The sequence below is a fragment of the Periplaneta americana genome, chromosome 9, assembly GCF_040183065.1.
Source record: "Periplaneta americana isolate PAMFEO1 chromosome 9, P.americana_PAMFEO1_priV1, whole genome shotgun sequence".
Taxonomy (NCBI): Eukaryota; Metazoa; Arthropoda; class Insecta; order Blattodea; family Blattidae; genus Periplaneta; species Periplaneta americana.
Genome location: NC_091125.1, coordinates 16,668,600 through 16,684,606, shown reverse-complemented (window position 1 = coordinate 16,684,606; position 16,007 = coordinate 16,668,600). Strand labels below are relative to the sequence as shown.

The 16,007-nt window shown below is 35.8% G+C and overlaps 1 long non-coding RNA gene across 1 annotated transcript in view; it reads left to right on the top strand.

Annotated features, from left to right (window-relative positions):
• The window catches only part of LOC138705793 (uncharacterized), a 112,548-nt gene extending 101,097 nt beyond the window's left edge, over positions 1 to 11,451 (top strand). Inside the window, exon 3 of the long non-coding RNA XR_011333785.1 lies at positions 6,363 to 11,451. This is a non-coding gene — a long non-coding RNA (uncharacterized lncRNA). The remainder of the gene's footprint in view (positions 1 to 6,362) is intronic.
• The last annotated feature ends 4,556 nt before the right edge of the window (positions 11,452 to 16,007 follow it).

Here is a 16,007-nt window from a genome sequence, read left to right as displayed (position 1 = left end):
TTATTTATTACATACTAAAAAATTTAAGAAATATTATAACTAAACAAAATAGCAACTAAATTATGCAAATTAGCGTTTCTAACTTTGGTACTCATAAACGCAAAGTCTCAAAACAGTATGTGCTTCAATTGTACAAATGAAAATCTGTCATTACAATTTACGCCTGATCTTCAATGAGAAGATTGCGGCTGAATTTTAAATGTAAGAAAATTGATATCAGTTTCGAAGTTGGTGACTGATATGCGTAATTAATAATGATGAAAATGGTCATCAGTTATTCTTGAGCGAAATATTGATTTTACATACTTCAGCCTTGAAAACGTCTTCTCACATAAGTGCTTCCGAAAACTGTTAACATTTTAGCTGCAAGTTTTTTTGTGTTAGGAAACTGTGTAACTGAGAGACATTTGTAAAATTGTACTCTAGTATTTGAATGAAATATTTCTTTCAATTCGTCAGTTCGCTCACGGAAATACCCGATTTGAACAAAGTCTCTCAGACGCCGGCCACTTTTATTTTGACCAAGTGTCCAATACGTTCCAGAACTTTTGATAGAGCAGGTAGGATACTGATGGGTCTATAGTCATTGGACATGAAGGGTTTGTAATTTTGGGAAGTGGGCGGATAAGGGCTCTTTTTCAGAGAGTTGGATAGGATGAAGTAATAAGAGAAGCATTAAATATATGAGTGACTGAGTGTCGGTATAATTTTATTATGTCCAGTATTTTAAGCAGTAAGGTAATGCTTATACAGCCTACTCCTTCAGATTTCGTTGTTATGCGTTTCATTGTTGTTCGTACTTCATTTTCTGTCACATAAGAAAACAGAATTTGTCTGTTGTCGAAGGTGGAGTCCTTAGCACGTCAACTATTGTTAACTGTTTCTGAGTTTGGTCGAGGGTCAATGACTGAGATGTTATGAAGTGATCATTTAGAGTTTCAAGCGGAATTGTAATGTTGTGACTTTGAGGTCTGGAATTTCCTAGTCCTATAGTACGTAAGTTTCTCCACAGTTCGGAAGAGCCAGCGCCCTGATGTAATATGTCGTGGAAATGTCTGAGTTTAGCGTTCCTAATAGCTTGTGTAGTCTTGTTACGTAGATGTTTATAATAATCATATGATATGTCGGTCTTATGAAGTCTGTACTCTCTGTGCGCAGCATCACGCTCTTTCATTTTGGCGCGTATGTCAAGAGAAAGTCAGGGTGCCGGACGCTTTTTAACACGCTTTGATTTCAGAAGTGCATGCTTGTCATATACTGTAGATTAATAATAGCCTATATGAATTCAGCCGGTCTACTTTCTCATCAACTGAGTGTAAAGTCCATATGGATTGCCAAGGAATTTTTGATGCGTCTGACTGTAGTTGAGTCTCGTCGATACGTTTTAAGTCGCGGTATGTAATAAATTTTGATTTTGGTTTGGGGCATTTTAGGGAATATACCAGGTATATAATATCATGCTATGATATTCCCGGGGTTGCATGCGTCAGTACTCTGTCCGTATTATTGGTAATTATCAGAAACTGTGTGTGGTGAGTGGGCTCGAGAGGGAGGACTGCTAAATCAAGAGGCTGAAACATTGCCAGTAATTGAGACATTGACATGGGAAAGGTCGTAACTGCCAAAAATTCGAATTTTTAGGTTTTTCATTGAGAAGGTAGTAAATGGCCATGCCAATGGCACAGAGAAGGTAGTATGTCCGTATGTAATGAAACTAAGCTGGAAATGTAGTCACTAGATGTTGTAAGTTGTATGTGCACAGCTGTTGGCGCGGAGAAGGTAGTAACTCCTTTTACAACATCAGAGTGTGTCTAGACAGCACCTTCAGCTGGATTAGACTCTCAAGAGCTGATCTTCCTCTAATAAACACAAGACAGTCATTTAATGACCTTGAAATGTGGACAGAGCACAGGATGTTTAAGAAAGGACAGTCATTAACGTCAATCACTAACTTGCAGTGCTTGCAACGCCTTGAAAAAAGACCAGTCGTCCTGATGGCAAAAAGAGAACCTTGTTATCTATGTTAGACTCCCTCGATGAAAAGTATCATGCATTTGACTGAAAAATTTGTGCATAATGTATAAATAACGTTAATTCTCAGTTTGGCTAAGGAGTGATTTCAATGTTGTATTTTCATAAAATAGGATTTCACAGATAAATCTCTGCCAGACTTTTCAAATTTCATATCTAACGCAAACATGAGTGTATGCCTTTCATTTAAAGCAGTTTCTGTAATAATGTAAGTGAGAAAGTGTTCATAAATTTGTTTTTTGCTTCCCCTGAAAAATTTGTTTTTGGCAGTTACTACCTTTCCCATGTCAGCGCCTCAATTGTCTCGTGTGGATTGAAGATGAAACTAGTAAATTTGTACTGAAGTCGCCCAATATTACGACATGTTCATAATCTGTAATAATATTCAATAGGGATCTTCCAATTTCTATAATATTGTTAACATTAGGTGGTTGGTAGATAACGCAAATAATACATTTTTGGAAATTAGCATTAATTTCTACGAATAACGTCTTCGGTTTTCCATCATAATCGCTCAGAGACGCATACTGTTCTCCAACCAGGAGATAAACCGTGAAAGGAATGTGCTTATATTGCGTCATCTATTGGAGCGAAGTAGATAGATAATATTAGAGTTATAACGTCAGTTTAAAAATCATGCGCTCTCCTGCATGTGTTATTTCCTGTATGGAGGGATTAAAAAACCAGGGGTGCGATGCATAGACATTTCGCTAGCCCGCGCTACGAGCGTGCTAAACTAGCTCCGGCTATCGACTGATTACTTGTACAGGATTCATACGATATCATATCGCTAACACTGGTTTATGAATACGAAAAACATTGTTCGCTGATCATCTACCGGAAGCCCGTGCTAAGAATGTCTATGAATATGGCCCTAGGAGATTAACAGTGATATAGCGCTGGCCTTCTATGCCCAAGGTTGCGGATTCGATCCCGGGCCAGGTCGATGGCATTTAAGTGTGCTTAAATGCGTCAGGCTCATGTCAGTAGATTTACTGGCATGTAAAAGAACTCCTGCGGGACAAAATTCCGGCACATCCGGCGACGCTGATATAACCTCTGCAGTTGCTAGCGTCGTTAAATAAAACATAACATTTTTTTAACAGTGATCTAATTTTGTAACTAGGGTAATATAAAAATGTGTATATCAGTGTTATGGTTTGTGCTTTGAGAGATAGCCAATAGAGATACGAGCACCCACGTGTGTGACCTTATGACATCTTATGACATAACATTCATTCACAGCATCACCCCGCTTCGTTTCATTCCCTGGAGACTTTCTCGTCGTTGGAGTACAGTATATAATTCTATGATTTAAGTCTGACCTAACGTAGGCTGTACCGCAACACCGCCTCCCCATTTATTTAAACGATCATTTCTTAATAATACATAACCATCAATGTGGATAAGATTTGTAGGAAGAGGTGGTTTTAGCCAAGATTCATAAACAGCAAGAGCATGTAAATTTAGATCCGAGAAAATAGAATAAATTTCATCTTAATGAGCTGTAACACTGAGCGTTTATATGTGCAACCTGAAGGGATGAAGAATGTTTTGCAAATGCTGCAGCAAGGGTGTTTGAGGCCTGAGTACAGTATAAGAAGAATCAGTAGGGACAACTATTGTCGGCACCTTTGATGTTGTTGGTACTAAATTCAAGCTCAGTAATGTCTAGTACTCAATGAATCCAACTATGTCGCTAATATCAAACCACTATCAAAATATTAGTAAAATATTTATTTATTTGATTGGTCAGTAATACGAATAATCTTGTATGTTTATTATCTATCATTAATATTATGCCGCTAGGAAGTCAAAATACTTATATCCATTGTTGACGTTCATGTTCGCACTTCACCGCAACGGACGCCATGATGTATTATGTTGTACTTGGATCAATTTTACCAACATAAGTTTCAAACAGTGACTTGAACGTTAGCGTCAATTAGTGAATATTTTCATGATAATTGCATACGGAAGTAATTTTTACTATGGTTATATTGCCATTCCTTTGCCTCATGTCTTTAAAATTGTTAAAAGATGAGTAATGAATGTTTTCAGTTAATATTAAATTATGCCAGCCTGTCCAGAGCAGTGAGCCTGTCGTAGATGGAGATCCATCTGGTGGAGGTTCCAGATAATACACCCGGTTTCGTGACGTGCGCACTCAGAATTTGTTCCCACGAAATGGCTTAGGTGTCTTTACTGTATGTTCTCTATACTGTGGCCTGAGAGTAGCGGATCGGGTTCTTGTGTTGGCCTGCTGTGGACGGGGAAGGATGTAGGTGAAGGTCTTCGCTATTGTCAGGGGTTGACGGTGTATCTAGTCGACAAATCAACTTACCCAACTTAAGAAAAATGTATGTATTATATATAAACCCAGGAAGTTGCTAAATAAAAACTAGTAGATCTAACCTAGAATAAATATTAAAAAGAATAATTAAATAATAATAATAATAATAATAATAATAATAATAATAATAATAATAATAATAATAATAATAAGCTAGTCTTGGGAAACTAACATTAAAAAATTAAAAAGTAGGAAGGATAAAAAAATAACATTGCACAACAGCTCAAATTTCAGTTCAGATGTGCAGCACAAATTATCTGGTGCTTTATATTACCCACTTTAACGAATATGATACCTTCTGTAGTCCAGACACTAAACACACTGAATTTGCTTATCGCTTCCCGTAACAGGCCATGCGTTACCTTGATCAGATCTTCCCCCAGGGTAACTCCGGAGCCTTTCAGCCTCTTTTTGTTGAAGACCTCACTTCTATTCCTGTAACTGCAGAATTTGACAATAATCGGCCTCGGTCTACCGTCACTAGTCGTGCGGCCTACCCGGTGGCTTCTGTCGATATCTTCTACCTTCAGCTCCACTTCTATGCTCATCGCCAGTTCCACCACGAGCTTATCGATATTCTCACCAATCTCCTCTTCGATCCCAAAGATCCTAACACTTTGTCTTCTCTGATATTGTTCCAGATCGTCCACTTCTCATTCCAGTTCACCAATTTTACGGTTCCGTTGTTCAATAGTCTGCTTCAGGTCCTGGATAATTTCGAAGTTGAAGTATTGGTGTTATCTGAAAGCGCTGCGTTGTTGAGTTTAGTTTAATCAAAAGTACATGCGCGTGTGTGTTAAATATTAATTTTGCGGAAAATGGCTCATATTGAGAAACATTGAGGTCATTATTTGTAAAATTAAAAGTGAAATCGTTTTCAAGTTGGACGTATGAAACAAAATATGCTTACAATGATAGAAGATCGACACTACATTTACATGTTAAAATAACGGATGGAGGAAGGCAAAATAGAATTTTTCAATTTTTATGGCGTAAGAAATATCCTTGGCTAACAGCGTGCTCTGAGACAAATAAGTTACATTGTTTTTTACCTATATTCTGTTTGGGAGTGAAAATGAATAGTGATCATCTTCTTGTGGGGTCTGTGTCACAAAAAATCGACGGAAAAGCCGATAAACATCTGCTGTATAAAAAGATACAAGGTAAGCAGACTTTTTCAGCCTACTCAGCATTTACACCTTAGCTTCGCTACTGGAGTCATTCACTGTTATAATTTATAATCATATATAATCAGCGTCATAATAATAAACAATAATAAATATCTATTGTAGCCACCGGCATAGCTCAGGAGGCAGGCCCTTTGCCTACAGATTCGGATCTGCGCTCGGGAATGCTTTTGAATACTGCTTTGGCTGATAACCTGGTTGGGCTTTGACCGAGGTTTTCCCGAACTGTAAGGCGAAAGTCAGGTAATCTATGGCGAATTCTCGGCCTTATCCCGCCAAATGCCGTCTCGCTATTATCAATTTCATCAACGCTAAGTAACCTACTAGTTGATACAGCGTCGTTAAATAACAGGATAACAAATTTTGAGTTGTAGAAGCAACTTTTTTTTTTTTTTGCGAAATCTCGGTAAAATATACATTTGGGAGAAATTCTTCGTTGTAATTTTTTATATGCATAATCTCTATATGAGGAGCAAACTTTCAAAACTTGACATGTCCATTTTCAGAAAATACACCTCAGATGCCAAAATCTTACATCTCTGCAATAAACAAAATATTTTCTGTGTTTAAATATTAAAGATTATTTTTTTGGCAATAGATTCATATAAAATACTGACTGTACAATATGATTTTGTTATCGGTATGAGGTTTTGGTGGAACTATGTTATATTGTCACAATGATCTCGTTGTTAGTCCAATCAACGAGAACCATTTATGTGAAATTAAGTAGGGTTATGGTCAGAAACGTGGCATAGACATTAGGCCTAATATTGTCGTTTTTGTTGTTTCAGGTGTAAGGAACAGTGTTCTATGAAAGTACCTGTACCAGGCAGAATAGACATTTTTAACAAAACTACGTCATTTCTAAGCACAAATGAGCAAGATGTGTACTTTCAAGGACTTATAGAAGTGCATGATATAAAGAGGAAACTTCCTGGAAGAGAGATCCCAAAGGAAGAAACACCGTCTTTTTTTGGAGGGATAATATGAAATTTATGTTATTTACTTATTGTAAACTAAAGATATGTCTGTAGTCATACACACTGGTTTGAAAATTAATTACTGGCGAGTAACTGTTTTAAGTCGGCTATGATATTTTGAATTTAATTTGTGAGTAATATGAACCATTTTGAATATGAAATAGAAATAACAATATAAATTCATTGAAAACTGTATAATAATTTATTTCACACTACAACAAACAATATACTCCATATTGTGTCAGGATATTGGAGTTGTTATTATTGGTACTTGTTAAAACAACATGAGTCCAAGAACTTAAAATATATTTGAGACGATATGAAATGAGATAATTAAGATACAATGCTTTTGTAATCAGAGGTACTAATGTATGGTCCTGCTGTAAAAATTTCACAGACCTAACATAAAATCCATTCACTATAGTTCGTTTTTTTTCTATTTTTCTCGAAACTTATTTTCTGTGACTCATGTGGTTTTACAAATTACCGTTTCAATTGTGGTTTTCTGTTAACGCACCTACAGTAACGTATATATTATTCAAATCTAGCTTACTGTGAAGCAAACTTGAATAATTTCAAGGGAAAAATAATTGTTCCATGGCCGGGTCATAATTTGTCTCAAAGTGTCACGTATCAGTGGTATATGGACGAAATCTACTGAATAGTTCCGACACGTTGGAGATAACAACAGTGTAAAACAATAGTGTAAAATACACATTTTTTCTCCCAGACACGATCGTCATAAAACATAAAATCTTAAGAAAATGGTATTTGTCACTAGTTTTTGTTACCGTTGACACAATTGTCCCTATAATGAAACAAGCCTCCTTAGCCCTTTTTGTTAAAATTTTAAAATGTGTCTTTTTCTTGATTCTTTTTCGATTTTCAAACAATTGGACGACATTTTATACTTCAAAACTATACGGTATCTGATACATAAATGTTGGCTTGTCTATTACAAAGCGTGGCGATGGCAATACCTCAAAAAGTTTTCATTTCCACTCATCCTTGGTTTCAGACCAGAGGGAATCGTCTAACAACGGGTTTCCATATTCATTCATTATAGCGTTCTGCCAAAGGCCAGGTCTTTCACTGCAAACTCAGCATTATACAATCTTTCCTATTTTTCGCCTTCCTCTTAGTCTCCGTATACAATTCACGTATCTTAATGTTGTCTATAATATCAAATCTTCTTCTGCCTCGAACTTTTCTTTCCGTTCACCATTTTGTTTTGTGAAGGATTTTAGATAAGGGCGCAAATAGCCATAGTAGCTGATGCGCCCTTTTTAAACCCCACTAGACTAGACGGCATTTCGGAAGGCGGTCAGCTGCTACATGCGCCGTAGCATTTCTGGTATGTGACGTAACAAGCTTGTACAGTAGAACCAATCAGAATCAGTTTATAATAAGTACTTCCCGAGTTCGTTTGTTCACGTGTGTTTCAATACATTGAATAAGTAAAACTAACATTTACTGTGTGTGTGTGTGTGTGTTTTTTAACAGTATATATTTCAACATGCCCCATTACATAGGTAATATTACATGTTTTGACATTTCTAGATAATTACATTTTTAAGATTGCAAATTTACCAGTTGCGTAATCAATAAATATCTGTGTGATAAATATACGATGAGAATAAAATTATAGTTAAATACCATTCCAAATTCTGAATCCTTACACCTTCCTACTTACAAACTTACAAATTACATTAGCATTATTAATTCAAGATTATAAGACCCTATGTTTCCCTAGTTACAATTTTAAATTACATCAGCAGCAATAATTTAAGTATATATCACTCCTACATTTTCCTACTTACAGATTTCAATTCAATAAGCAATAAACACACAAAAGGATAAAGATAATATACCAGTAAGTTACACAGATAGATCAAAAGACATTAAGGACATGGACATAGTTCCACAGTATCAGTTTTACAAATTACACATACAATTAGAATATAATCTTCTTAAAATATATTTACAAATTACCAAACCCCACATAAGAATAGAAACACACTAAATTATAATTAAAAATTATCAAGACTTCACTTTCACTACCCTATTTACAAGTTTTGCAATTTCACTGTCAAGTTTGATGTTTCACAGAATTGTGAAGTCTATATCGCGGACGAAGGTCGAAAATATTTGGAGATAGTTGGAGGCTAGTGCTTCGCACGTTGTTGGCCACTTGCTTCCTGCTTCTTGGATTTTTCTTATCATGTCATTCCTTTGTCTGGTCACTATGCTACAATCAAATATTACGTGATTGACTGTTCCTGCTATGGGAGACTCTATTATTCTAAATCTGTGGAGATATGCCCTCAGCTTCCCGTGTCCTGTTGTCATTGCTGTGAATTCCGGGGAAATGGGTACCTTTCGGCTCAACCTCCTCTTGACTGAGGGGAAAAAAGGCTTTGCTTATCCTTCCTTTCGTCGAATTGGACCATTGTTGCTGCCACATTTCGAGCCCCCTCTCCTTCTCTCGTGTCAGAATAACTTCTCTTGGTATTTTATTATAGACAACTTCACTAACCTCTAAAGCCGCTGCTTTCGCCAATCTGTCTGCTAGTTCGTTGCCCATTATACCGGAATGTCCTTTGACCCAACCGAAGTGTATTATCCACTTGGATTGTGTTAATTCTATAATTTTTGTTTTTATTCTCTCAATTATTCTGCTCCTTTTGGATTTGTTACTCAGTAGGTCTAATGTTATCTTGTGTGTGTGTGTGTGTGTGCGTGTGTGTGTGTGTGATAAATAAATGGAAGAAGAGACGGTAAAAGACAGGTATTGCACAGGAAGACGCGGAAAATAGTGTTTAAGGTGTATAATTATTTTAAAAACATTGACGAGCAGAACGCTGCCGGCCATTTTGATGCTGGCTGCAACGTTGCCAACGCGCAAGAAACGACTGCAGAAGCATGTGGTGTGTGATTGAGAGCCGTGCAAAGAATATTGTTAGTGAAGAAATGAGGGTTTGTTTGGTGTCATGCTTACAGTAATCAACGGCTAAGGTCATTATTTATTTTGATAATTTAAATTCTCTCCTGCGCTATTTGTATTGCACGTGTGCGTGAAGTACGATGTGGCAATGTTGTACTCTGCCTTGCTCTCTCTATCTGTCTCTATGGACGCAAACGCTAGCAGACTACCGCCTTCCGAATTGCTGTCGACTCTAACTAACCGTTCACCATTCCTCCCACTGCATCCTTCAGTATCCAGTTTCTTCTTAGCCAGTGTCCAGCCAATTCCTTTTTCTCTTCCTGATCAATTTCAGTATTATTCTTTTTTGATCCACTGTTTCTAGCACTGCTTTGTTTTTTTATTCTGTTTGTCTATTTCACACACACCATGCTTCTTCATATCCACGTTTGAAATGCTTCTAATCGTTTCTCTTCACTTCGTCGTAACGTCAATGTTTCTGCCCTATGGAATGCCACACTCTACACAAAGCATTTCACTAAGTTATTTTTCCAGAGGTCCGCAAAGACGCTCTTCTTTCTTCTACTATAAGCTTCTTTTGCCATTGTTATCCTAATTTTGACGTCCTGACAGCAGCTCATGTCACTACTTACAGTACGTGCGAAGTATTTGAAGCTGTTCACTTGTTCCACTGCGTCATTTCCAATGGGCAAGTTTATATTCTTTATTTTTCTTCCGATAACTATAGTCTTCGTATTGTTTGTATTTATTTCATCCCATACTGCTCACAACTGTCATTTAGCTCTAGTAACATATTCTTTAGTATTGTCTCGTCTTCCTCCTACTATCATTCCACTTCAATGGAATTACTCTTCACTTATATTGTTGTACTGATAGCAAATATGCATTATCGTCTTGTTTGGATAAAAAAAATACTAAATTAAGGTCAAAATTAATTCAATAAATTCTAGATTTAATTGTGTTTATAATTTTACAAAAGAGACTGCTGTTTAACCGTACTTGATTGTTATCTCATTTTGTTCAAGAAATTAGTTGTTAACGCGAGTTTGTGAATTAAATTCTATTAAGCCCACATTCATTTTTATCTGCATGTTTATGTATTGAATGATTGTAAAAAGTTCGCTAGTTGTAGAGGGAGTAAAATAATTAGTACAAATGACACATAGGCACTCGGATTTCCTTGCTATCACTTGGAGCTAAAACCGCTGCTTCAATTAACATAAAAGCCCAAGCGAGTAACCTAATCTGCAGAATTGACACAACTTCCAAATAATGTAGTAAACTAGAATCAGCAGTGCCATCGGCTGATAGGTACAACACTTTTAACGCGACGCGTTTAATTAAGTTATACGTTGTCCAAATATAGTAAAAACTTTTGGCATATGTAAAATGAAAGGAGAGACAGCCTTTCATCATTCCCTTTCACGTAATGGACTTGCAATCAATGTAGTTAACTAACGACCAATTTACAAATATTAATTTAGAAGAGACAGCAAGCAATGGTGCGTTGTTAAGAAGGGGTACAATTGCTAATAATAAATAAGAAATTCACAATGTTCCGAAGATTGGTTCTATTAGTACATATTTTTCATACCTTTTTCCTATATTCTCCCAGCATGGGCTTGCTGGCTGATTGCTTGGGAGGTCCATAACAATCTATACACAAATCAGAATTTAACACTAATTTTCCGATCACCCGCCTCTACATTTAATTCTTGCGTTAACACGATAGGAGAAAAATTACGACTTGTAGTGGACAGTTTCTGCGTGCCTGATTTATTTTTCATTTATAAATTTGTTAAATTATGTGCTTGTGTATCTATTTTGAAGCAGGGTGGAGGGTGTGACGCTAGGCAGAATATGCATTTGGAATATAATGTATAAATTTGAACCAGAGGACACAATAGAACCTCTATTTTACATTTAGGCAGCACTTTTAATTTTCATTTTTTATTTTCTATAGGATGGCGTGAAATACTCTATGCACAAACTACATCTCATTTAGTACAAGTTGTTTTGGAGATCCTTTGCAGTTTTCCGCAGCGCATTGGCGCCTTTGACACCAGATAATTATTTCATCGTATAGGATGTCAGGTAAAACTCTTTCAGTCCAGAACAACTTCCAATACGACGAAGATCTCTAGGATTAAGACCATTTGACATGGGGTAGCGTGTGACAAGGCAACGCCTCAACGCCAATTCTGACATATCTATGCTAGCTTTCCTGTAGAGGAGCCATCAATTATGAACAAATGCATCCAAAATCCAAGTAAATATTGGACAACACCACTTCTTCCGTCTAATGCTCACCATGTGCATTATTGCACTATTTATTAATTATTATTAGGCCTATTATTATTTATTTTAACTTATAAGTCAAGTGTTTGAGCACACCCAATGTTTTCCAAAAGTTGGCGCCATTGGTCGTCCTTTCTATTTCCTTTCACACATTTATTATGCGGGGTTAGTTAAAAGTTCCGCACCACCCAAATAACTTTTGAAGCATACGGTTCAGTGATATGAAACTTGGTATGTGGGGATAACCATATACTAAGAACTTAATAATGGTATTACCGAGTTTTTTTTACTTCCGATTTAACCGGAAGTAACTCCAACTCTCTTATTTTAAATGGAACATCCAATATATTATTTTATTTTTGAATAGTGCTCAATAAGAGCTTTTCAGAAAGTACCCACACTCGATACTTCTGTACAAATTCATTGTTGCGAAGTCAAGAAAACAGAAAAGTGTATCGAATATTAAAATAACAAACGCCCCACCTAAATAACTTTTGAAGCATACGGTTCAGTGATATGAAACTTGGTATGTGAGGATAACCATATGCTAAGAACTCAATAATGGTATTACAGAGATTTTGCTACTTCCGGTTTAACCGAAAGTAACTCCAACTCTCTTATTTTAAATGGAACACCCAACATATATTTTTGTTTTTGAATAGTGTCCATTAAGAGCTTTTCAAAAAGTACCCACACTCGATACTTCAGTACAAATTCAGTGTTGCTAAGTCATAAAAACAGAAAAGTGTATCGAATATTAAAATAATAAAATACTCCTTCCTTAACAAAAACAAAACAAAGCTAGCTCACCTTCTAAATTATGTGTTCAAATTGGTAGCCCTCAGCTGCTTTACAATGTGTCACTCGATAATAGAAACTATTTAAGGAATGATTTAACCAGGCATTAGGAATATCTTGCACCACTTCCATTTTTATTTAGCAACACTGAATTTGTACAGAAGTAGGCCTATCAAGTGTGGGTACTTTTTGAAAAGCTCTTAATGAGCTTTATTAAAAAATTATATATATATATATATATATATATATTGGGTGTTCCATTTAAAATAAGAGAGTTGGAGTTACTTCCGGTTAAACCGGAAGTATAAAAATTCGGTAATACCATTATTGAGTTCTTAGTATATGGTTATCTCCACATACCAAGTTTCATGTCACTGAACCGTATGCTTCAAAAGTTATTTAGGTGGTGCGGGACTTTTAGCTATCTCTGTATATCACAATAAAACGGGTGCGGGAGTACATTATTCCAGAATACCTCTAAAAACAGACGTTCGCTTATCTTCGGCTGGCAACTGAGACTTGGTTGATTCTTTCATTCTTCGGCTCGGTGACAGCTGTCGTGGGATATGGCGACAGAATTGATTGGATTTATGCTGTGGCTGGTCCTAGTGGTGATGATCCCGCTTTCCTTGCTGCTCATAAAGTCATAATCTCCTCTCTCATTCTTCTTAGATATGGATTTTGAGTTTGCAAGCTGGCATTTTGTAGGCAGATTATTCTAACGAATACGTAGTTTCTGTTGCACCATAGTCTCGTCGCTTTAGTTTAACTTAAATGTACCATAAATTTCATTTAGGTAAATAGAGTACCAAAATGAAATCTATAGGATAGGTAGACTTTCACAGTTTTCTGGAAGTGAGTCATTCATTTGGACTAATGGTGCTGCAGATTTTTAAAATTATTTTTCATTCCCTCATTCGTTTATGAATCTGCTCCTTTTTATACCTGAAAGTCTATGAGGTAGTCCTGCTTTGTTTTTAGGTCAATGGTTTGTACCCGACAGGATTTCGTGCACACACAAATCCAGTCACGTGCGGTGGCCCAACAGATTACCCAAGCAGCCGCGCAGTCAAGTTTCCTTTTCCTTCTTACTATTTATATTTGATCCAAATACTTGTAACATTACTAATTATAAAAATACGTTGGTATTTGGTACCCATTTTTTTTTACAAAATCTATAAGATTAGGTCTACTGCAACTACTGCCTAAAATTAAAAATACTATTACAAAAGACTAGGTACTCTAAGTATTGGTAAGTCATGACGAGCTATTCCATCTTGTTGGGGAAACATGTGGTAATAATCGTCGACCCAGAAATTCATCAAGAAATCTTGTGCGCTTTGTTGATTTGGAGAAAAACGCTGCAAGCCCAGGAAGAGTAGCAAAACAATATACAGCATTCAGGAATACTTGAAGCACTTTGGGACAGTGCTAAATATAAACAGTGTGCATAACAGTGAACAAAGAGAGCTTGTGGAAAAGACGCCTTAATATTAAGCTTGACACCATGTAATGAAGAGGCCATCACTGCACTTCTCTCTGTGCGGCAAGTTTCTTACTACAGTTTGAAAAGTCTTGAATATCTCTTAAAAATAAGATTAGAATGTGCTGCCGCTGTTTTGTCCTCACTTACATCACGGAGGCCCACAAACCGTTTTACCACTCTTCCTTCAATCGTATATTGATAAACTAGAGAAAATTGTGATTTATTCGAGACGTTAGTTGTCTCATCAGCTGATATGGCAAAAAATCAGATTTCTGTAATTGCTGTTTAATTTCCTTATTAAGTGCACTGCCAACAGATTCAATTAAATCATTTTGAATACGATTTCATACACTTTTGAATACTGTAGATGTCTCCAAGTGATTTTTTAGAAGAGGGTCGTACTGGGCAGTGCAGTCCAAAAGTTCTAAATAATTACCGCGGTTGTTGGACATTTTCGACTTACCGTTTCCTCTAAATGAAAGTTCCAGTTTTGCAAGTAAACAAACATTTATAAGCCTTTTCAGAATGTCTCTATTGCGTGTTACCTTTTCATTATGTAGAATAATACTTTATTGTGTTTGGTCACTTAGCTGAGTTTCAATATGCCAGTTCCAAAAGTTCCGAGTGCGTTAAAAGCACGAATATGTACAATAGCAACATCATGATCCCGTATTGCTTTAGTTAAATTACTGCATTTAGCTTTTGTTGCTGAATTAAATTATTATCACCAGACATAATCAAAACTTTTTATTGCACTTATATACACGTACACAATGTAACTATAAAGTACCAGAACCAAGTGCCCAGATTTAAATTATAGAGATGTGAAAAAACGGGAACGAAAGGGAAGTGTACATCTTACTAAATATGACGAATCAGAAGAAGAGATACTTCTCAGTAAAAGTGAAAAGTTCAAGCTGGAAACATTTCTTCCTGTTATGAATTCTCTAATTCCTAAACTGACAAAACTTGCAAAAGCTTGTTCATTGATTGCAAATCTGTTTTCCTTCTTCAGTAAATTAATAATAATAATAATAATAATAATAATAATAATAATAATAATAATAATAATAATAAAAAGCTTATATTAAAATAAATATTCTACAAAAGTAATATTTGAAGAAAGATCATATTCTAGAGATGAAAGCAGTCTTTATGACAATCGGCTTTTGAAAGTAGTCTATGTTCGATAGCCCTTTTCACTATATACACTAAACTACGCTATTTTCACTGTTTACACTATTATAAAGAATGGAGGTTTACGTTGATTAAACATATTTTTTACACTATTGTACACAATTTACAAAATAAGTACCTAGGTTGTAGCATTATGAAATAAAATACTTTGCATTACAATACACAACCCTGTACTTAAGCTTAATATTGTAAATAAAATTATGATCCGTGTAGGCCTACATTCTTTACGATATTAAATAATAATAGTAGTGTATTCTACTTTACATAGTGCAAATAATTTAAATTGTAAATATTAGTGTAATTGTTAGAGTGGTCCATGAGCGTGAGCGTCAGTCAAGTACTTCGCTTGCTACTTAAAAACTTCATCTTGTAGTCTCCTGGAACAAAGTACGGTTCCTTGTATTGAACTTCGAAATCTGATACAAATACTACGAGCGACATCCTTAAAATTGCCATAAGGGAAGTCGGGGGAATATGGGCACCTTAGTACTATTTCGGGTGCAATATCTCTCGGGTTTTTCTAATAAATAATTTTACAGCTGGGATATGTTTCTTAACTATTTAGCTATATTATATAAGAATCCTAACTGCTTACTCCTAATTTTATACAAGTAAAACTGGAAAATGCAAGTTAATGTGTTTTGCCCATATTCCCCCGAGTGTGGGGGTAAAATGGGCATTAATGATGTGAATCATATTCAACTGAAAGAAGTGAAAAACACTTAAAATACTT